Source organism: Monodelphis domestica, chromosome 2, assembly GCF_027887165.1.
Source record: "Monodelphis domestica isolate mMonDom1 chromosome 2, mMonDom1.pri, whole genome shotgun sequence".
Taxonomy (NCBI): Eukaryota; Metazoa; Chordata; class Mammalia; order Didelphimorphia; family Didelphidae; genus Monodelphis; species Monodelphis domestica.
Window position 1 is genome coordinate 136,292,491 of NC_077228.1, and position 23,804 is coordinate 136,316,294.

Sequence of the window (23,804 nt, forward strand, 5' to 3'; positions counted from 1 at the left end):
TTCTGTGGTCAAATTTACTCACCCTCTCTTATATCTATCACAATTTATATCTTCCACCAATTTAACTCACTACAGTTTATGGGCTTAACCATTTTAAATCTCACATGGTACACTTACAATGTAAAGGGAAAGCAAGGATCCAGCACACTGGGTAGAGCCTTTAGGAGAATAAGGATGAAAGTCATGAGGTTTTGAACAGTACCATAAGAAGGAACTATTAGATCAATAAGATTACAGATCTATTTGAGTATTTGAGAATATACTTATATATAATACGTTCATGTCTCATTCAATGGAACAGAACTCACTGTTAGGGATTTATTTGGATTTTGTTTTGTTTTGAAACCTCTAGCACCTATAGTACAGCATCTGATTCATAGTAAGTGCTTAATAAATGCATATTGAAATTTAAGCCAAAGTCAAGATTCTATTCTCAGGTTCCATTTTCTTAGCCCAGCTGTTAACGTCTCACACTTGCATCTCCTCTTCTGAAGGTTTTACCTTCAACAGGTATCTACCCAACCCACTCCTTTAGGTCTTCAGTTTCTTACCCAAGATCATCAACATTTTTCAGTTTCTTTCTATACTACGAGTATCATTTGTCCCCATGTGAATGATCTGAGATAGCTAGTAGTTAACAAGTATGATCAGTCTTTGAAGGCTTTCTCTCACATTATTAAAAATAGCTGGTAACTGCTTCAAGGATTAGTTTTCTTTTCATCTGATTTTCTTTGCTTGAGCCTCACAACAATCTTTAAAGTTGCTATTTTACATTTGAAGAAACTAGGAACCAGAGAGGCTAAGTGACTAGTTACATCACTATATAAAATCATCAGGTCATATATCTAGTGAGAGCTAAGATTAGAACCCAGATTTTTCTCTACTATATCACATAGCCTAAGCAGCAGCACCAGACGTGTGCTCCAAGAAGACAGAAAATCTTTAGATCAGTAGCATGGTCCAGAAAACAATCTTTTAATGTTTAAGGGATAGGTAGATAGCTCAGTGGATAGAGAGCCAGGCCTGGGGATAGGAGGTCCTGGGGTCAAATCTGGCCTCAGATATTTCCTAGCTGTGTGACCCTAGGAAAGTCATCTAACCCCAATTTTCAAGCCTTTACTACCCATCTATCCTGGAACTGATAGTATGGATTCTAAGAGAGAAGATAAGGATTTTTTAAAATGTTTGTTTTAACCAGTATTATCATTTTCAGTAATTGGATATTCACCAAAAAAAAAGTTTATTTATTTACATCTCTACCTAAACACCTGTTTTGAGGGGTAAGGGAAATACTTAAGTGAAAGGCAAAGGTTTTCTAAAATGAACAGTTTAAGGATCAAACAAATTAAGATTATTTTGAATTATACTTAAGCTTTCTTAATAATAAGGGGAGGAAGTTATATGGCAAAGTAAAGGATGCTCTATATCCTCAATCCCTCCACACTCACAACAAAAGAAAATAAATCACCTCCAAACAAAGAAAATCAGGAGAAACATATTTCACTGAGGTAAGAAGAAAGTAGTCCAAGCAGCAAAGTATCTGAGAGAACCAGCAATATTTAGAGCAGCCCAATACTGTGACTCCACCAGAGACATTAAAGCTGCAGAATGTGAATGAGTCCAGCTACTCATTACAAGTACAGAAGGCATAGAGGGCAGGGTAAGAGACCAGACCAGTCTACCCCACTTGACATGGGCAGCAATGTCAGAGAGGTCAGGAACCCTACAAACTCTCAAGTAGCAGGAGAGTGGGAGAGAGACTATCAAATTTCAGGAACCAACTCAATCACACAGAGTGCCTGAGGTAGCAGAGTCCAAAACAGGGGCAAGGAAGCATAAGTACAGGGACCAGCCCAGCCCACAGAACAGGGGAAATGGTAACACAGGGTGCTAGATCTAATGGAACAAAACAGCTGCAAGTCTCCCCAGAGCAAGCCAACAAAAACACTATGGGAAACAAAGTCAGCCAGTCCTATCCCAAGTACCAGAAAAAAGTACTCTGCATGCTTGAAGCAGTGCTCCCTCCAACCCAGGAAGAGAGAAGAACCTCAACATATAACTAGAAAAATGAACAACAAAAAGAGTTTAAACTTAAAAAGTTCCTTTAAAGACAGGGAAGATCAAAATATGAACTCAGAAGAGGACAACAATGCCAAAAAGGAAATGCAAAACCTTAAAGGAAAGTCTAAAAGTTTGCAGGACCCAAAAAGGACCCCTAGAAAAACCTGAAATTTATTAGTTAAAAAAACAAATAACTCAAACAGCTAGAGGGGAAAATTCACTGAAAAAAATCAACTCCCTAAAAACTAGAATGGAGCAAAAGGAAGTGGAGGCACAAAAAATACATTTCTAGAAAACAACTCCTTAGGGAATAAAATGAACCAAATGGAAATGGGGGATGGGGGGGGGAGGAACATGGAAGAAAACAACTCTTTAAAGAGAATTGGCAAAATGGAAAAGTAACACACAAAAACTCAAGGAAGAAAATAACTTCTTAAAAATTAGAATTAGACAAATAGCAGCTAATGAAACCATTAAGCCATCAGAAAACAATAGGAAAAAATATATAAAAATCATTGGACAAACGAATGACCTGGAAAATTGATTCAGGAGCTAAGAATCATTGGAATACTTGAAAGCCACAATCAAAAACAAAAGAGCCTGGGCACCATATAAGAAATCATTAGGAAAAATCATCAGGGAAAGCTACCCTGATATCCTCAAACAAGAAGGAAAAATATAAATTAAAAATTCCACCAATCATTTCCAGAAAGAAACATCAAAATAAAATATTCTAGGGGTATTATAGCCAAATTCCAGAATTATTAGCCAAGGGGAAAGAAGTACTATAAGCAGTCAGAAGGAAACAATTCAAATATTGTGGAGCTACAGTCAGGATTACAGGACCTATAGTTTCTTGGTTAAAGGATCAGAAGGCACTGAATAAGTTATTTTGAAAGGCAAAGGAGTTAGGACTACAACCAAGAATTACATACTCAACAAAACTGAGCATAATCCTCCAGTGGGAAAAATTGGTATTTAGTGAGATAAGAGAAATTTCAGGCTTTTCTAACCAAAAAACCAGAGATGAAAAGAAAATCTGATGAGCAATTTCAAGAGAAGCATAAAAAGGTAAAGTGAAAACTTAAGGGCTTTGTTATGGCTGAATTGGGTACATGCATAACTGGGAAGGTGATGATTGAAATAATTATGAAATGATAATGAAATAATATGGGGCAGCTGGGTGGCTCAATGGACTGAGAGCCTGGCCTAGAGACAGGAGGTCCTAGGTTCAAATCTGGCTTCAGACACTTCTCAGCTGTATGACCCTGGGCAAGTCACTTAACCCACATTACCTAGCCCTTACCACTCTTCTGCCTTGGAACCAATACACAGCATTGAGTCTAAGGCACTAGGCAAGGGTTTAAAAACAATAAAAAATAAACTTAAAAAAATATATCTATGATATTTGAGATATATTTAAGCTACTTTTAGTATGCAAGATACCTAAAGTACTTAAGAACTTTATCCCTATTAGAACAATGAAAAAACATACATAGAAAGGAAGAAAGTTAAATAAACTGCATTGATATCCAAAACAAAAGAAGGGATGGGAAAGAGGAACACATGGGGGAAAAAGAAAAGAGAGAAGAGTTAAGTAACTATCTCTCATCAAGAGGCATGTAAGAGGCTAATAGGTAAATAAGATAGTGGTAAACTATGCTTGAATTTTACTCTCACTGGAATTAGCTCACAAGAATAACACTCACACTCAGTCAGCAGTGGAAACCTACCTTAGCCTATAAGGAAACAGGAGGGGAAGGGGAATGGGGGGGCGGGGGGGAGCACCCAAAAAAAAAAGGAGAGTGAATTGGGGAAGGCAGTTATTGAAAACAAAACATCAGTGAACAGGGAAAGGCAAAAAGGAGAGACAAAAGAGTAAATAAGGGGAAAATAAGATAAAGAGAAACACAATAGTAATAATTATGAATGTGAATGAGATGAACTCATCCACAAAACAGAAAAGGATAGTAGAGAAGATTAAAAACCAGAATACCACAATAGGCTTTCTAAAAGAAATATATATAAACACACACAGAGTAAAAAGGGCTGGAACAGAATCTATTATGTCTCAGCTAAAGTAAAAAAAAAAGATTACAATCATAATTCTCAAATAAAACAAAAGTAAATCTAATCAAAAGACATGAGGAAGGAAATTACATGATGGTAAAAGGCACCATAGACAATAAAACAGTATCAATACTAAGCATATATACACCAATTAGCATAGAATCCAGATTCCAAAGGAAGTTATACAAGTTGCTAGATAATAAAAAGTTACTAAAAAGTTACTAGATAAAAAAAAGTTACTGGGAATCCTTTCAGAAATAAATGGATGCAACCAAAAAAATCAACAAAAAATCAACAAGGCAAATAATAAGGGGTGAACTATTGGGTTTCACTTTATAAAATTTTCTCAAAAAGAAAACTTAACTGTTTAATCAATACAGTTTATTACCAACAAATTAATTCAACCATTCCTTACTGAAGCCTTCTATATTCTTAGCACAATTCTAGTCCCAATGAAGACACAAAAAAAGTCACAACTCTTATGTGGAATACAAAAAAATAATTAAAGGTATAGTTCCTTTCCCCAGCCCAGATGGGAGAATAAAAATAAAGACTTTCAAATAGTAAGGTATTACAATTTAGATATGAGATATCAGGGCTTAATGGTTTTAAAAGGCATTATGGATGGCATGGAACTTATGATGGTCCTTGAAGGAAAAATAAATTAAATAAAGTTATAATGCGTATAATACAAGTCAAATAATTAATTTTATTACCTAAATTAATACTTACAAATGTTTTCAATTATGGGGTACTATTTCCTATGGAATGCTTTTGGTGTTTATTACCATTAACCATCATACTTGAAAACTTAACAAAATCCACCTGGACTATATTTATTTTAATTTATTACAATTACAAAAGTTTTACTTTACATCAAGTTAGACTAAAAATGATGGCATTCTAAATAAATAAATTTAAATAAAAAACTAAATATTCTTCTCAATAGCAAAACAAAAACTTTTAAAATATATTTTTCAAGACAGAAGCATAATGAAGGGAGAGTTGAAGTCAACAAGATCTGGGTCAAAATCTACCTCTGACACTAGCTGTGTAAATAAACAAATTATATTGCCTATGTGTATTAAGTCAAAGACAGGTTACAATCACACTTTAAGAGTCCTCTACACCAAAGAAATTACAGATTTTTCACCTTTTACTTATTTTTCCATCTTTAATATAAACATTAATTTTTTAAAATTAATTCCATTCTGAAAATTTTTAAATTTGAATTTCATACTTCCATAAGAAACTGCTTAATATTTTGAGTTTCCAATTAAAGCACTTAATATTGTAATATAGAACAAAGAAATATAAATTTAAAATGACAGAGAAAATGATCAGTGAACTGAATGTGCTTTTTTAAAACTTAAAAATAAACTTAAAATAAACTTAAGATATTAAAATTCAAAGGGGAAAGAGATAAATTGGAGGGGAAAAATAGAAATGATGAATAAAAGCCAAAACTGGTTCTTTGAAAAGACTAATAAAATTGATAAATCCTTAGCCAATCAGTGAAAGAGTTTAAATAACCCAATTTCAGGAAAGAAATAAGATCTACATATAAAAGAAATAACAAAGGGGGAAAAAATCCCTGAAATTCGAGCAAATTTTTTAAGAATTAGTAAAGCATCCTAACAGGATCCTCTCATGAGACAATAATAATTTCAAAAATAATTTTAAAAAACACTTAAAGAAAACTATAGGCCTGTTTCATTTATAAACAATGACAAAAATTTTAAACAAAATCCTATTAAACAGAATACAGCGATTTATTAAAAAAAAAATCATTCATTTTGAAAGGGGGGATTTATACCAGAGATGCAAGCAAGGATGGTTCAACATTAGGAAAACAAATTAACATTATAAATTCTATCATCATCTCAACAGAAATGAAGCAAAGATTGGCCCACAATAGCAATAAGACAAGAGAAAGAAATTAAAAGAAGACATAAAACTGTCCCTAAAAAAGGAAGATACCACAGACTACAAAATAAATCTTCAAAAAAATAAATCAACATTTTTAATATAATTTACAAAACACAAGAAGCACGAATAGAAAGAGAAATCACATTCCAAATAATTACAAAATGCTTACAATATCTGGAAGTCATTTTCCCAAAGAAAACAAAAGACAGAATAGAACCAATTACAAAACACTCTTTAAAGAAATAAACCTAAATAGCTAGAAATCTATTCAGTGAAGCCTATTCGGTGATCATGGTTAAGTCATGCCAATATAACAAAAATGGCAATATTTCCAAAATTAACTTTAATTATAATGCTATACCAAATTACCAAGAGGATATTTTACATAGCTTAATAAAACAAGAACAAAATTCATTTGAAAAAACAAAGATCTAAAATGTCACAGGAAAAGATGAAAAGAAATATGGTCTGAGGGAGAAGAGCACTTCTGGCACCTCAAACTAAATCATAAAGCAGCAGTCATCAAAACCATCTGGATAGAAAAACAGATCAATTTAACAAATGAGACAAGGGAGATTAAGAAACTCAATAAACCAGTGCTTGATAAAGTAGAAAACATAATTTACTTAGGGAAAAACTCCCTTATTTGATAAAAAAGTACTGTGAAAACTGTCAAACAGTTCAGGAGAAATTAGGCTAGGTCCAGTAACTTAAACCACACAACCCACAATTCTAAAGATTAAAATAGATACTTCAACTATCTACAACTGAAAAGCTTCAGCAAAGACCACATCAGTGCATCTAGGATAAGTGAAGTGGCTAAATGAGGGGGAAAAAACTTTATATATGTTTCTCTGATAAATTAATCAATCAATATTATGACCAACAGCCATTTCCCAAAAGGAAAATAAAGAATATGAACAAACAATTCTCAAAAATAACTGCAAAGTATTCACAACCATATGAAAAAATGTTCTAAATCACTAAAAACAACAAATCAAAACAAGCTTGAAGTTGCACACCTCCCACTCTGCAAAATTGGCCAAAATGACCAAAAAATGACAAATGTCAATACTGAAGGGTTCTTCAACAATAAAACATTGCTGATAGAGTTATGAAGCAGTACAACCATTTTGGAAAGGAGTTTGGAATTATGCAATAAAATTACCAATATCCATACCTTTTGAACTAGAAATTCCATCATTGAGCTTACAACCTCCCCTCCCCCCCTAGCAAGGAAGCCACTTTTTATAATTGCCAAGAACAGGTAACAAAGTAAATGCCCATCAATTGAGGAACAGCTAAACAAACTGTAGTACATGACTACAATAGAAACATTATTATACTATAAGAAATAATGTATATGATGAAAATAGAGAAGCATAGAAAGATCTATAGAAATTGATACAGAGGGAAGTAAGCAATGAAGGAAACAATTATAAACGGTAATCACACATCATTGGAAATAACAGTGAAGAATCAAAAGTAAATGAAACAAAATTATAAAGATCAAGTGAGACTTGAATGAAGAAATGAGAAAACATTACCTAACCTATATCCCTTTGAGTAAGTGAAAAATCCGCAGTTATTACCCATTGTACAATTTCAAACTTTTTCAACATATTATCAGTTATACCAACTTTTTTCCTCTCCTAAAAAAATTATTTATCATATGGGATGGGTCTCAGAGAAGGGGATGGAGAGGACCATATGGGATGGAAGAAAACATCAATAAAACTTATTTTAAATGTCTGAGATGTCTAGGAATTGTAAAAAATAGACTCGAATACAGGACTACAATCCCCACGAGCCTTTGCTCCACTTCCCCAGAATGCCTTGTAATCTCACCTGGGCCGAGATCGAGAAGATATTTAAGCAAAGGCTTTTGAAGGCTCTGGGGTCTTTTGGACTTCCGTTTTGGAGCAGAGGCGTCTCTTCCATTATGTGAGGTTATTTTGTCTAGGCCTCTGGCCTAGGCACATGTTTCTTACTTGTATATTCTTAATCTTTAACCTTTAATAAACCTCTAAAAAATATAATACTCCTTGCAGAGAGAAACTAATTTCTGCCTCAGATGCCTCAGTCTCCCCATATCCCCTAAATTTTAATCTTTACAGTTGGCGACCTAATGGAAAAAAGAACTTTCAGTCTTCTGATTTCTTTTCTGATCTTAAATTCAGTTTTAATATCTAGTACCTAGAAAAAAAAAATTTTTTTTTTGAGCCATATCTCTCTGGCCAAGGTTTTCTACCCTCGCAAAACTGCTACAGGCTCCGGACCTGCCCCGCCGCTTCCTGCCTGCAACCTGCAGCCCTGATTGTCCTCACCTGGTACCTGGTCCCGGCCTTGCCCACCCCCGCAGCCGCTCCAGCTCCTGGCCTCTCACCAGCCCGCTGCCTGCCTATTTCTGCGCCCCAGACCTTCGAGCGTGACCCCAGCCGGCTCATCACCCAGATCCTTGGAGCAGATCGCTCAGGACTCATTGCGACCAGCTGGTAACAGTATTGGCCACATGGGTGGAGGGGAGAGACCAGAGGGAAAGGAGACCTGGCAATTTTCCCTTAGGCTAAGCCTCCATGTGGCTGGGGGTATTGGCCACTGCGGGATCAGAGAGGGGAAAGAGAGAAAAGACTAGAGATCAGAAACAGACTTTTCAAACGGAAACCTAAAAAGCAATGGGCTGTTTAAAAGGATTTTTGACTCTTCTGGCAATTTCATTGATTTTACCTGCCTGTCTGGGAGCAGACTCAGCCCAAAGATTCAACTTTGGGGAGGAAAATGGGTGGCCCAGCGAACTGGAAGCCAGGCCCAAAGACGGGAGGTCTCTAGTTAAAATCTGGCCTCCGATGCTTCCCAGCTATGGGGCCCTTGAACCCCGTATCCTCGGACAATAGACATTTAAATGGATAATTAAAAAAAAAACAAACAAACAAAAAACCCCAAGGAACTTTGAAGAGACTAAAGGCTATATTCTAAGGCATTTCAGACTCCAATGGTTTATAAAAAAAAAAAATCTCTGTATTCTATTGCATTGTTTTGTTAAAGGTTTAACTTTGTGATTTTAAGTTCATATATTACTGGATTCAATATTATTCTGCTTGAACTGAAGGTTGATTGAATTTATTTTGAATGTACTGAGTTTTGAAATTCTGTTGTGTTTCCCCTATAACTGTTGAACAAATATTGTTGTGAATAAGCCCATATATGAAAAAACAGCTTTTTTTATTTTGCTGAGGATAGATGGACTTCAGAACTGGTTATAATTGTATTAACAACCTTTGGAATTTTAATGTGCTAAATACCTCAAATGATTTGATTTTAAGGGTTTTTTAAATATGATTTTTGGAATTTTTTTTAACAATCTGGTTATTTTTGCCTGCCCCTACCACGAGGTAAGGCCCATTCTAGTAGCTGAAGTGAAATGTATTTTATAACCCCCAACCTTCCCACATGTGAATGGAAGTTGGGCAGTTAATTTCAGGGCATTTGTACCCTTAAAAAGCCTCCAAAAGGAGCACCCCTTTATTTATACTCTTCAGCTCACTACTTTACTTGCACCAGAATGATATATAGATTCTTGATTATGTTCTAAACCCAAGATGAGTTTTACTTTGTTTAAAAAAAAAATATGTTTAAATACCAAGGTTTGAAAGATTGCTACGTTTGTAAAAATTGTGACAAATGTCCATCAATTCATAGGTTTTAAAAATGTCATACAGCAACTTATGTGAAATATGAAAGTGTGTTTGTTTGCTATTGTAATTAATTGGGCTATTGAGAATTTTGGGGATATTGATACTACATATTTGTACTACTGTATTTTTAAAAATGAAAAATTGTTAACCTTGTTCAATTCATTTGCCTTCTACTCACAGTGATCATGGCCAGATACAAAGAGGAAATGGATCTCATTTTTTGGTGAGAAAGCCTTGTATTTTATATTTTCTTAACTGACACAGAGTGTCAATGGTTATAAGCTATATTTTTGAATTTTTAAAAGCTCTTTTATTAATATATTTTTCTTGCATGTGCAATATACTTTTTCAGTTTTTTTATTATTTTTTCTCTCCTTTTTATATTTGAAGCACATGTCACCAGTATTAAGATTTTCTTTAACCTTTTGATTTTTAAGTTTAAGATACATTTGCTAATACATGCCCTAAAAGGCTTGTGACTATAAAATGATGCCACTAATTATTTAAATAAATTATGGGACTTCGCTTAATGATTCTGTCTGATTCCAGGACAAGAGATACCCACAAGAGCCATTTCATAGAGCCAAAGAAAGGCCAATCTAGGATGGATTGATGCACTTCTAGGCTAATACAAAGGTCTTGAACCTAGTGTGAAGACTCGAGGTTACTATGTTTAACATGTGTTAAGACATAGGCTTTCCTTGTATCTACACTCACTCTGAAGATACTCACAGATGAGTATCCCCAAAACCTTGGCTCCTACTTGGCTTCTATAATCTGGTCCCTTTCTTTTCTGCCTCTCATAGTGTGGTACCTTTCTGTAGTCCTGGCACTGACTGGGTAAATGCATCATTACTTAGATCATTTTGATTGGGCCCTGATTGAAGGACCTGTTATAGATTTATTTTTCTTCTACTTGGAATTTTTACACAAGACTTTGATAGTCTATATTTTCATCCAGAAATTTTTCTTTTCTTTTGGATTTTCTGATGTCTTTTTAATATCTCTTGCCAATTGATTCATATACCTCATACCTCAGCCATGCATCCCTAAGTGATCCTTTTTTTTTATATCACCCTCTTAACGGGGGAAATGTAAAAAAAAAATCATTATTTAAATTGCAATGTTTAAATTCCTTTTGAGAAGAATTTTAGGTAAAGAAGATGCTACTTCCCTGAATTCAGAAACTGAACTGTTGGAGAAGCCATTATGAAGAAGCCTCCAGACCACGAACTGCACAAAATGAACTTTGGGTGTGGTTAATGAACATTTATTTGCATGCATACTTTCATGCCAAAGGGGACTTCCCCCTAACTGGCTTTCTGTCAATGCGTCCAGTAATTATTGGTTTTATTCTTTTCTTTCTCTTATCCTCAATTATTGTAATCTTTAAATTGATTATGTTTTCATGATCCTTTGGAAAAAAATTAATTTTTTTGCAAATGATCAAAGGGGGGGAATGTAAAAAATAGACTCGAATACAGGACTACAATCCCCACGAGCCTTTGCTCCACTTCCCCAGAATGCCTTGTAATCTCACCTGGGCCGAGATCGAGAAGATATTTAAGCAAAGGCTTTTGAAGGCTCTGGGGTCTTTTGGACTTCCGTTTTGGAGCAGAGGCGTCTCTTCCATGATGTGAGGTTATTTTGTCTAGGCCTCTGGCCTAGGCACATGTTTCTTACTTGTATATTCTTAATCTTTAACCTTTAATAAACCTCTAAAAAATATAATACTCCTTGCAGAGAGAAACTAATTTCTGCCTCAGATGCCTCAGTCTCCCCATATCCCCTAAATTTTAATCTTTACAGAATATAATATGCAAGTGGGTTCCAGGTATAAATTGGGGCCAACAAAATCATCTCGGATCCATCTAGCAATTCTATTTCACATAAAATGAATATTTGTTTAAATGAAGACTCAGCAATAAAGTCAGACCTAATTCAGTTCAATAAGCATTAATCAGTGCATATTATGTGCAAGGTCCTGGGGACAAAAGATTTTTTTAAGTCAATAAACATTTATTACATGCTTATAGCACCTTGCTAAGCACTGTCTTCAAATGGTTTACATTTCACTGGGTTTGAGGGAGAATACCTGTACATACAATTAAATACAACTTTTTATAAAAATTCATTTCCAGGGGAGATCATAGATCTATTATGAAAGATGTTTTTGTTTGGATTTCTTTAATTAGAGGTTCTAGTTCAGAGGGCACAAGGGAAGAGTGGGATTGGGGCATCAAATGATTGGGGCTAACCTGGATAAAGTGTGAGAATGTAACAAGTGGTAGTCAAGGAAGAGAGCGTTGGCCTTGGAGATCTGCAATTTTGAAGCACAAGGATTCTGAATGGAAGCATAGGGCAATAGATTATATCAGGTCCTTCCTAATAGCAAAGGCAATGTTAATTAAATTATCAATTCTTGAGTGGTTGGGAAAAAGGAGTGGCTCAAGGTAGGAAAGGCCAGGGAAGATGGATGTCTTAGTCCCATGTCTTAGTCCTATCTGATGATGGTCAAGGTAGGGAGTTAGAGAAAGGATCAGTGAAAAGAATCCTGGGGCCAGGTTTTAGCCAGGTCATCTCCATTACTAAATTAAGATTAAGTATGGATTGATTTGATCTTGCTGTTCAAAGGACTCTCAAAAGTCTTCTCCAGCACAATTCTAAGGCATCAATTCTACACTGCTCAGCTTTCCTTATAGTCCAACTACGTAGTCCTCTCACAACCATTCATTTGCTAGTAGAAAAACTATTAACTTTGACTATATAGACCTTTGTAGACAAGATGATATCTACTTTTTTGATATAATGTTCTAGTTTGCCATAGTTTTCCTTCAAAGGAGCAAGCATCTCTTCATCTCATGGCTACAAGTCAGTCTGCAGTGACTTTTGAGTCCCATCACATTCATTTCTTCTCCCTCTATTTACCAGGAAGTGATGGGACCAGTTGCTAAGATCTTTGTTTTTTTTGTTTGCTCCAAGCTTTTTTGGTACTCTTATCCTCTCATTAAAAAGCTCCTTAATTCTTTATTTTCTGCTATTAGAATGCTATCTTCTACATATCTAAGATTGTTGATATTTCTCTCCCAGCAACCTCAATTCTAGCTTTTTGATTTGGCCAGCCTGGCATTTTACAGGATGTATTCTACATATAAGTTAAATTTAAAAATAAGTTAGCCATATTACATACAGCCTTGTCATATGCCTTTTCCAATCTTAAACCAAATGAACTTGACCCATATACAGGTTTCCTCAGAAGACAAGATGGTCTGGTACTCCCATCCCTGAGGATTTGCCTTATTTTGTTGTGACCCACACAAAGACTTTAGTATAGTCAATGAAGCAGGTGTTTCTCTGGGATTCCTCTGCTTTCTCCATAATACAACAAATGTTAGTTTTTCAGTCTCTAGTTCTTCTGCTTCTTTAAAACCAGGCTGCACATCTGGTGCACTTCTCAATTCACATATTGCTAAAGCATAGTTTGCAGAAACTTAAGCATAACCTTGCCAGCATGTAAAATGAGTGCATTGTTTGGTAATTCCCTCCAACTTCAATTTTCTCACATTGAAGATATCCTTCCTTCTAAACAATGTGATTCCAGTCACTCATGTCTCTACCTGTTCTTCTGTGTGTGTGTAAGAGAACAACTTTTAAATGGGTGACCAAATAATTTCATGAGCCTATTACTATAGAATTTGGTGATAATACATTAATGATATTATGATGTCATATCAAAATTGCTCCATATGTCTGTATATACTATTTTTTGTGTGTAGTAGATATGTTATTTCCTGATTAGCTGCAAATAATCTGAGTCATGGATCTTGCCAATCAAATCTCAGTGATACCTACATAATCAAATTTTATTTCTTGCTTTATAATCCTTAGAATCAAAGTGCTTTGAAGACATTCTCATTTTTTTAATCTCCCCAGTATTGTGCACATAGGAGATATTTAATAAACACTTGACTATTACCCCTGAGATGTACATTTGTTCATGGACACTTGAAGCCCTAGGTTTTATTATTGATACTTTTTGTTTTTAGTGAAATTCTTACTATTCTCACTAGAGGGTAGTTATTCTCTGCGCTATCTAGGTTGGTGAATTCTATATCTATAAGCAGTTTTTCCCCTAACCCATGTGTATCTTCCTTAGTACTTATGGCTATTAAATCATTCAAAAAAACTGAATAAACACCAACTATGTGCCAGGCATTGGGAATACAAATACAAAAAAAAATGACAATTGCTGCTCAAAAGGAATACAGATCCTCATATATCCTATGAAACAAATAAGCACTGAATCAATCAACATGTGAAACAAAACATTTATTGATCATTTACTTATTGGAGGTTGAATGTTAATCTACTTTCCAACATTAGTTTCTTGAAGATAGAGACTAAATCATATACTCCTACTCCTGAGAGTGCGTGTTAATGGAAAACATTGGACTTTTAAGTTATAGAATAAAAGAATATCAAAGTTAGAAGGGATATCAGAGGTTATTTAGTCCAATCCATATCTGAGTCTAAAGATCTCAATTACGGTAAACAAATTTGTTCCTTTCTGGTCTTATTTCACATAGGTATTGAGAGGATCAAATAGTTAAGAAAATCACAATGTAAAAATGCTTTTAAAATGTTCTTGTTTCAGACAATCATGTCACACAAACTATTTTCACCTAGCCAAATGTATCTGTCCTTCAAGTAAGATTCAAGTACTAGAAAACAATTAAATGTTTAAGAATCAGTGAGGACATGGTTTTCCCCAAGTGATTTCTACTCACTCAAATATCTGTAAGCAATCTTACATTATATGGAACTTGGGCCTCTTTGAAAACTTATAATTACTATATTACAATACTTTATCAAACTATTTGTTGAAAGCACAGGGCATCTTTAATCTACAAGAGAATACTAGGGGAATACAATATTGTTCTCTTCAAACAGAAGTCATATGGATGGAGTACGGATTAGAGGGCAAAAACAGGCAATTAATTGACAGAAGTTACAAAGAGTAGGTTTGAAGACAAGAAAAATTTCCAAATAATTAAGGCTGTCCAAACATGGAACATAATGTCCTGAGAAGTGGTGGTTTCTCCTTGTTGGAGGTATTCAGGCAGTGGCTGACTTCGTGGAATATGTTACAAAAGGGGTTCTCTTTGTACATAGATTATACTAGATAACTACTGAGAGAAGTTCCTAAAAATTTAAATTTTGTAATTCTGTGATTATAAACATTGAGGAATCATAGAAGTCACATAGTTATCCTGGATAAGGGTAAGTATAAACTGAGGATAGAATTGAGTACTGTCTCCCTAATGTATATGAGTTTATCTGATAAACATTTAACCACCTATTTGCAAAATACTATTTGAAGTACTGTGAGAGTCACAAAATAGGCCCAAATAATCAAAGAAATAACATACCTAACAAAAAAAAATTTTATATACAAACATGTATGGATTAATTTTCACATGACCAATACTCTCAGAGAATCATTACTATGTTATTACCAAATCCTATTTGTCAAAGGTTCATTATTCACCCATTTAAAAATTATTCATATGGCACTATCCAAGTGCCAAAGATATGCTCCATGCAATATTCACTCTCCCTTTACCAGAATAAGGGTTTCTCAGAATTGAAAGAGACCTAAGTGATCATTTAGTACAACAGGGGGTCAGAATAAGTACCCACTCTATAAAATATTTAATAGTTTTCTAACCCCTGCTGGAAGGTCAACAGATAAGGAAGACTCCTACTATTTCCTTAAGCAATCTATTCCACTTTATCAGCAGTAACTGGAAGTTTGGAGTGTTGTTTTTTTTTTAAACAGCAGAAATTTACCTCTAATTTCAAACCATTGGTAATAGTTCTGCCCCCTTAAAATCAAGTAGAAAAAAATTAATCTCTCTTCAATTTGAGTCTTTGAAATATCCAGGGACAGATTATATGTCCCCTGGAAAAAAAATTATCTAAACCATATCCTTGGTTCCTTCATCCAATAGCATAACTCCAAGGTCCTTTCTGGGTATCATTTTTGTTAAGTATTCTCCCCCATTTACCAATAGCTTTACTAAAATACAAAATTATTTAAATATGGAAATTAACCTACAAATTCACATACAAATTAAACAAATATAACTTAAATGATTTTTTTCAGAAATAACTAAAAAATGAGAGATTAATAATTATGCCTGGGCTGCACAAATAAAGTAAAATTTACTATACTCTACTGCATAAGTTATTCCAGAGTTATAGATCTCAACCAATCTTTTTTTTTTTTTAAGCCAAAGCTGGAATTTCATTTGGCTAAGTAACTCACAAAAAGGCAACTTATTTTGCCAATAAAGATATGCTCTGCAAAATATCCTAAAAAGTCGCCAGATATACCCAAGGACTCTGTCATACAAGTACGAGACACATTTCCCCAAAAAGTTTTGTAAAGAACAGAAGGGAAGAATCCCAAAGTTTCAAACATACTTATAGCAGCAATTTTTGTTGTGACAAAGAACTGGAATGGCAATCTACTGAGTATCTATCAATTGGAGAATAAATGAATAATAATATGTAGATAGAAAAGAATGTTATTTTGAAATAAATAAGATGGACTCAAAGAAGCTTGGTAAGATTTGCATGAACTGATACTAAATAAAATGAACAGAACTGGGAGAACAGTTTGCACAATGACCATAATGACTTAAGGAAAGAAACTCTGAAAGATTAATGAACTCTAGAGAACAAAGAACAAATTAGACCAAAGCCGTGACAAATGAAGTAACCATGATGTCGGAAGACTGATCAAGGAAACTTACCTACTTCCTACACTTTGAAAGAAAGGTGAGCTATTAGAACAGGCTGTAAAGTACAGCCCCAGGCCCAAACCCCACTGATGGGCTGCCAGTGCTTATAAGGACCTAGTAAAGAATGGTTTTTAAACTTTTTAAAACAATATAACTATTTTAAAATATTAGTTCAAATGAACAAAAGCAGGTACCCACTTAGAGGTGTAAAAAATGAGGCATTTTCAGATATACTCATTATGTTAATGATTTGTTTAACTTAACTATACTCATTTGTTACAGTGATGTACTTATATTTGGGGAGGGGTTGGGAGTTAGTGGGAAGTGAGAGTAGTTGAAAAGAAAAAAAGAGCTTCAATAAAGTAATTTTTAAGATATATCAAAGAGCATAGAAGTAGTTCAGAAGGGAACATGTAAAAGTAGAAGTTTTATTACTATACTCACTGCACTAAATTCAATAAGTACTTTAAAAAAGGACTATTCTCTTCTGTTCATGTTGAAATGTTCATGTTTGTTAAAATAATAATATTTAAAAGTGAAGTCTTCTGAGACACTGACTTGGTCACAAACTCAACATATCAGATACAAGACCTAAACTTGGGTCTGCTTAACTCCCAAGGGAGACTTTATCCATCTTGCCATGATACCTTTCACCAATAAAATTACCAAAGGGATAGTTCATAGAATCAGACAAAATTAACATTCAGAGGAATTAAAGGCCAAGTATGTCTAGGACATCCTGGAAAGAATGGAAGGGAAAGGGCACAAAGCAGTATTTAACAAAACCATCTGATAATAGATTAAAAAGTAGAAAAAGAAGATCAATGAAATATTCTAGAAAGCAAAACTAATAATAAACAAATGCACAGAACAGCTTAGTATTTACTCAAGAACAAACTATTAGGGAAAGTCTTCCTTATGGAGAGCGTGAAGTGGAAAAAATAGTGGACTTGGTGTCAATATCACATCATTTAAAAATCAGAATAAAATATGAGGTTAGAGCTTTCACAATTATAGCTAAAAAGAAGAATCTAAAGCCAGAAAAGGATTAGATCAAAGAACTATAGATGTAGAGTTGAGAGGCATCTCAGGTCGTTGAGTACTCCCTCTCATTTTGCTCATAATGAAACTGAGGTCCAGAGAATTTAAGAAATTTCAGTGGATCACAAAGGCAATAATTATCCAAAACAGAGAACAAACCTAGTTCTTCTCAACTCAAAAGATCAACACTGTTCTCTACACTAGTGGAGTCAAACTCAAATAGAAAATATCCCTGCAGAAGGCATATCAACTTAGAAAATCACAAATTATCACTGTTATAATGTAGTTTCATTAATTTTTGTTGAACATTTCTAAAATACATTTTAATCTTGTTCCTATAAAAAACAAAATAGGCAACTTCAAATATAGGGGGTGGTCAAGGACTGAGAATCCAAAGATTGGATATGGGGGAATTCTAATTAAAGTTTCAGGGAAGAACCGCCCCACCCACCCACTCCTAATGTAGTTTAATAGCTTCTTATAAAATAGAGCAGTTCTCAAACTTTTTGGTCTCAGAACTCCTTCATACATACCCTTAAAATGTTGACAATACCAAAGATTTTGCTTATGAATTATGCCTATTGATATTTAGCTTATTAAAAATTAAAACTTGGAACTTTTTAAGTATTTAATTCATTAAAATAACAATAAATCCCTCATATGCTAACATAAATAACCATTAAAAAAAATAGCTTTTCCAAAACAAAAAAAGTTAGTGAGCAAAAGTGATACTGTTTTCCATTTTGTAAGATCTCTTTGGTCCATTTTATTAAAGAAGATAGCAGGATTTTCACATCTGCTTCTGCATTCAATCTGTTTCAGGTTTTTTTGTTGTTGTTGTTGAAGCATATGAAATCTAGCCTCACATAGTTATGAGGCCAAAGACAAGAGGAATATTTCAATAGTCTTTAAATTGTATATATTCTCCTTTGATACTACACCAAAACTTGGCAAGTAGTAGTTTTTTCAATTAAAGCTTAGTTGAAATGTAGAACAGGAAACTATATCAATGAACTTTTTGTTCTCTTCCATTAAAATCCATTGGCCTAGCTTGTACTTTGAAATACATCTTTTACCTACAAGTGATTTTATAACATCATGAATTGATTATTTGGAGAATACTGGTTCAATGAGTTATGTAAATATTCCAAATGCTGACATATTCATGATAAAATAAATGTCCCCCAAAATTCACATTTATTACTATCACGATTGATATCATCAGAATAATTTTTAGTATTGGTAAAATGTCAAACTCAGAGGTGGAATATATTCTAATTTTCATATGAAAGCTCGAACTTTATCCTTGGCAACAAACGCTTGTCAGTTGTTTTCCTTGAAGTGACAGGCGTCATTCATTTTTGAGAAAGTGTCTGTTAGATACCCAAGTCTGAAAAACCCTAGTTTGTTTGTCAGTCATTTTTTTCAAATAAATGATAATCAATGAAAACAGCTAGGTCAGCTTGCAACTCAAAAGCATCAGTGCTTTCCCTTAAAACCAGCAGAGTCCTTTGAAATGCAAAAGTACTAAATGAGGGGCAGCTGGGTGGCTCAGTGGATTGAGAGTCAGGCCTAGTGAAAGGAGATCCTGGGTTCAAATGTGACCTCAGATACTTCCCAGCTGTGTGACCCTGGGCAAGTCATTTAATCCCCATTGCCTAGCCCTTACCACCACTCTGCCTTGGAACCAATACAGAGTATTGATTCCAAGTCGGAAGGTAAGGGTTTAAAAAAAAAAGTACTAAATGTGTACTTCCCATTTCAGCACACAGAATATTAAAAAGTCATGTATTTAACGGGCAAGAATTAATAAAAGTAATAATTTCATTGCTTCATCAAGGGCATTAAGTGAAATTGGCTTTTTTTGTACAGCTTGGGGTTACTGTCTTGTGGTAATGTATTAGCAGTTTTACCCACCATTGCTTTTGCATAGCCACTGCAAATGTCTTCAGTTATTCCAGGGAAAATCGTGAAATTCATAAGTTATTCAAAGTTTTTAATATTTCAACACCACTTGTGTTTGTACTCAAGCATTCACATAAAATAAGATCTTCAATAATTAGTTGTGGAGGCTAATGGATCTAGAAATGGGAGGCCCTATTAATGCACTGCTAGTGGAGTTGTGAATTGATCCAACCATTCTGGAAGGCAATTTGGAACTATGCCCAAAGGGCGCTAAAAGACTGTCTGCCCTTTGATCCAGCCATAAGCACTGCTGGGTTTGTACCCCAAAGAGATCATAAGGAAAAAGACTTGTACAAGAATATTCATAGCTGTGCTGTTTGTGGTGGCAAAAAAATTGGAAAATGAGGAGATGCCCTTCAATTGGGGAATGGCTGAACAAACTATTGGTGATGGAATACTATTGTGCTGAAAGGAATAATGAACTGGAGGAATTCCATGGGGACTGGAACAACCTCCAGGAAGTGATGCAGAGTGAAAGGAGCAGAACCAGGAAAACATTATACAAAGAGATGGATACACTGTGGCACAACTGAATGTAATGGACTTCTCTACTAGTAGCAATGCAATGGTCCAAGACATTTCTGAGGGACTCATGAGAAAGAACATTATCCACATCCAGAGAAGGAACTGTGGGAGTAGGAACACAGAAGAAAAACAACTGCTTCATCACATATTTGGATGGGGATATGATTGGGGATGTAGACTCTAAATGATCAGTCTAGTGCAAATATCAATAATATGGAAATAGGTCTTGATCAATGACATGTGTAAAATCCAATGGAATTGCACATAGGCTATGGGGGTGGGAGGAGAATATGAATTATGTTAACCACGGGAAAATATTCTAAATTAATTAATTAAATAAATTTTTTTAAAAAAGAAAAGAAACAGGACATCCTAGGTTCAAATCTGGCCTCAGACACTTAGCTGTGTGACTCTAGGCAAGTCACTAATCCTCATTGCCTAGCCCTTTCTGCTCTTCTGCCTTGGAGCCAATATACAACATTGATTCCAAGACAGAAAGTAAGGGTTTAAAAAAAAAAAAACTAGTTGGCTATCACACAAAACAAATACAAGCAAAACAGCAAGAAACATCCATTTGTAAGACAAAGTACAATTCTTTGAAAGAGATATCAACTCAGGCTTCATGTTTGCAGCTAAATCTTTAATGCACAGGTCATATAAATTCCAATGTACATTCATAAATGAAAGTGAGGAATCTTTCTCAATAATAATAATCTACAATGCAAAATTAAAGCTTTTATGCAAATAAAATTAATGCAGCTGGAATTCTTAAAAATCATACTTAATGAAGAAAAAATAATTACATTAAATATTTAATGGAAGCCTTATATCCAAAACATATAAGGAATAAGCATAAAGATTACTAGTCATTCATTATTAGACAACCACTCATGGTTCATTCTATTGGTGAGAATATTAAATACCCTGAGATGACAGCATTTTCCAAAATCATATTGCACACTTCCATTAGGTTGGAATGAATTATATGTTCTATAAAATTATAACTTCAAATACTAAGAATTCAAATGCATGTGACTACTTCAAGGGATTCATTATTTCATTAACCAGGGCCTAGCTGTGCAAAATACTGATAACTACCTGAAAAAAATATTCCTCACCTTACACTAATACAACTATAAGATGGAAAATTCTCTGTAAAAATGATATGGAAATACAAGAATACTAATTTGATACTGAAATAGCTTTAAACTAATTCAATTGTCTGGGTAAACAATTTGGAATAATGGAAGAAAAGTAACTAAATTATTTAGACCTTTTGATCCCAAAGTCCCCAACTTCTGGCACTATGTCCTAAAAAGATTACTGACAGCAAAAAAATGACTGATGTGTAAAAATGTTCATTTTAAAGTAATAAACAAAATATAGACTCAACAAGAAATCTTCAAACAGGGGCTAGGAGACTACTTCTCAGGTATGTAATAGGGGAGATGCTTTTCCAGTAAGTATGTTAGACAAGATGACCACTGAGGTTCCTTCAGATTGGCAAAAAAAAAAAATTTAACCAATTTTGCAAATAATTAGGGAACCACTGAAGAATCTTAGTATATGAATGCACTATTGTTCCATCATAAAAATAAATAACAATTCAGAGAAACACTGAAGTCTTGAATGAAGAGAGAAATAAGGAAAGCAAAGCCAAAAGAACAATATTTATAATAATGACTGCTCAATGGAAATAAAACAGGAACAAAACACTGATTGACCAAACAGTCAATCTTTGTCCCATACTGCCAACAAGGATCAGTCAATCTTTGTACCATACTGCCCAAATTAATGAATATAGGACTGCTTTCTGTTCATACATTCACACCCAGGAAGTTTTCTCAGGGAATATTATAAAGGAATTTGTTTGAATATTTCTTGAAAATATTTGCTGTATAAAAATAAAATATACCAATACTTTTTTCAAAAACAGCTATTCTCAATGGATAAGTAGATGAAGGATATCAGCAATTACAAAAAAATTGAACTGTAAATTCAAAAAAATGAACTGTATAAAAGATAGTACCTCCAAATCAAATAACTCAGGTATTCACCTTAACAACTTAGCAAATTGAGAGGAAAAAATAACAAAAGAGGGAAATGAACAATGGAAAGATAAGCATGCTAATAAAACACTTCGTGAATCTATGAATTGATTCAACCACACTACAATACTATAGGACAAAAACAGAAAGGTACAATATAAGAGAAAATATGCAAAGGAGCATTTTTTTGAGGTGTAGAAGAACTTAAAGCAAAGTAGGTGTCCAAATGGAATATGGCTGAAAGAACTGATATATATATATATATACTCTTACCTTTGTAAGAGCACAGTACTGTGACATAGGGGAAAAAATGACTATAAAGAATTAAGAAAAATATGACTCAAAAAGTGATATTCCAAAAAAAAAAATTGTTAAGCATCAAACACTATACTAAGCAGTAAAGGTACAAAGAAAAAGCAAAAACAAAAAAAAAAAACCCAGCTTCTGCCTCAGGACATTTACATTCTAATGAGGAACAAGATATTACTTCTGTAATAACTTAAGGTAACTTAAGAAGAGTTATATGAACTGATGCAGTGAAGTAAGCAGAATCTGAAACAACATACAAATATCCTTTCAGTGTAGTTATCAGTGATGCTGGAAATAAAAAGTATCAGCTCTCAAAGAGCTCACAGTTGAATTAGGAGAGAAGCAAACAATCTCATACAAACAAGAAATATAAAAAATAAGCTGGAAAATCATAGAGGGAAGGCACTAGTCCCAAAAAAGTAGGGCTTCACATAGGGCTAAACTGTGTGATAGCTATATAAATTAATTTATAATCTAGATTTAGCATCAATGAGGTTAAAAGGAACATGGGCTTCCAATCCAAACACTTCTCAGAACTCAAAAATTGGTTTGTCAAGTATTGTACAGATTGAGTTATGAAGCTTATTTACAATATAATAATATTTTGAAGGCTAAACTGGTCAATAAAATATTTGTATTCCCATTTTGAAAATGAGATGGGGTCAGATTTGCCTGAAATTCTACTAAAAGGTGAAGGGAGTTTGAGATATTCACAACAAAAAAATGCACAAAAACCAGCCCAATAAGAGAATCAAAACAGTGCTGCTCAACCTGAATTTAATTTTAACAAATAAATGTACAATTTAGAAATCTATATTCTTAATTGACCACAGGTTGCAGGTTCCTTAAATAAATAGTACCATTAAGGTTAAGGAAGGCAATGGTGATCATTAGGGTAGACCTAATACCTGGGCAGTAAGCAATGGAAAAAGGAAAGAGCTTGGAAACTAAGGTACACTAGAGAAAAATAAAATAAAATAGTGTACTAAACTCTCAGAATGAAAATTAAGTGATATCTTCACACAGGTCTATAGTTTGAATCAATGCTGTTAACATTTCAAAGAGCCTTCCCTTTCCTAATGAGAACTTTTTAAAAAATGAATTCAATAATCTGCTTGGTATTACAATATAGAAATTAGATTAATAGTATTCACTCCTAAATAATAAAATTTGTTCCCAAATATAGAGAAAGAAGATACCTTAACCAAACTGTTCTAAGACAAAAACAGGAAGGAACTCTAAACAAGAAGATAATGTAAAGAAAACTATTCACCTACATCATTAATTGCAATGAAAATATGTGGGAGATGCCTTAAACAAAAAAATACTAATTTCTATTAAAACACTAAATTCTT

General features: G+C 34.0%; 1 protein-coding gene across 17 annotated transcripts in view; it reads right to left on the reverse strand.

Moving 5' to 3' along the window:
• ENAH (ENAH actin regulator) overlaps positions 1-23,804 on the reverse strand; it is a 254,249-nt gene that overhangs the window by 134,276 nt on the left and 96,169 nt on the right. The window lies entirely within an intron of this gene.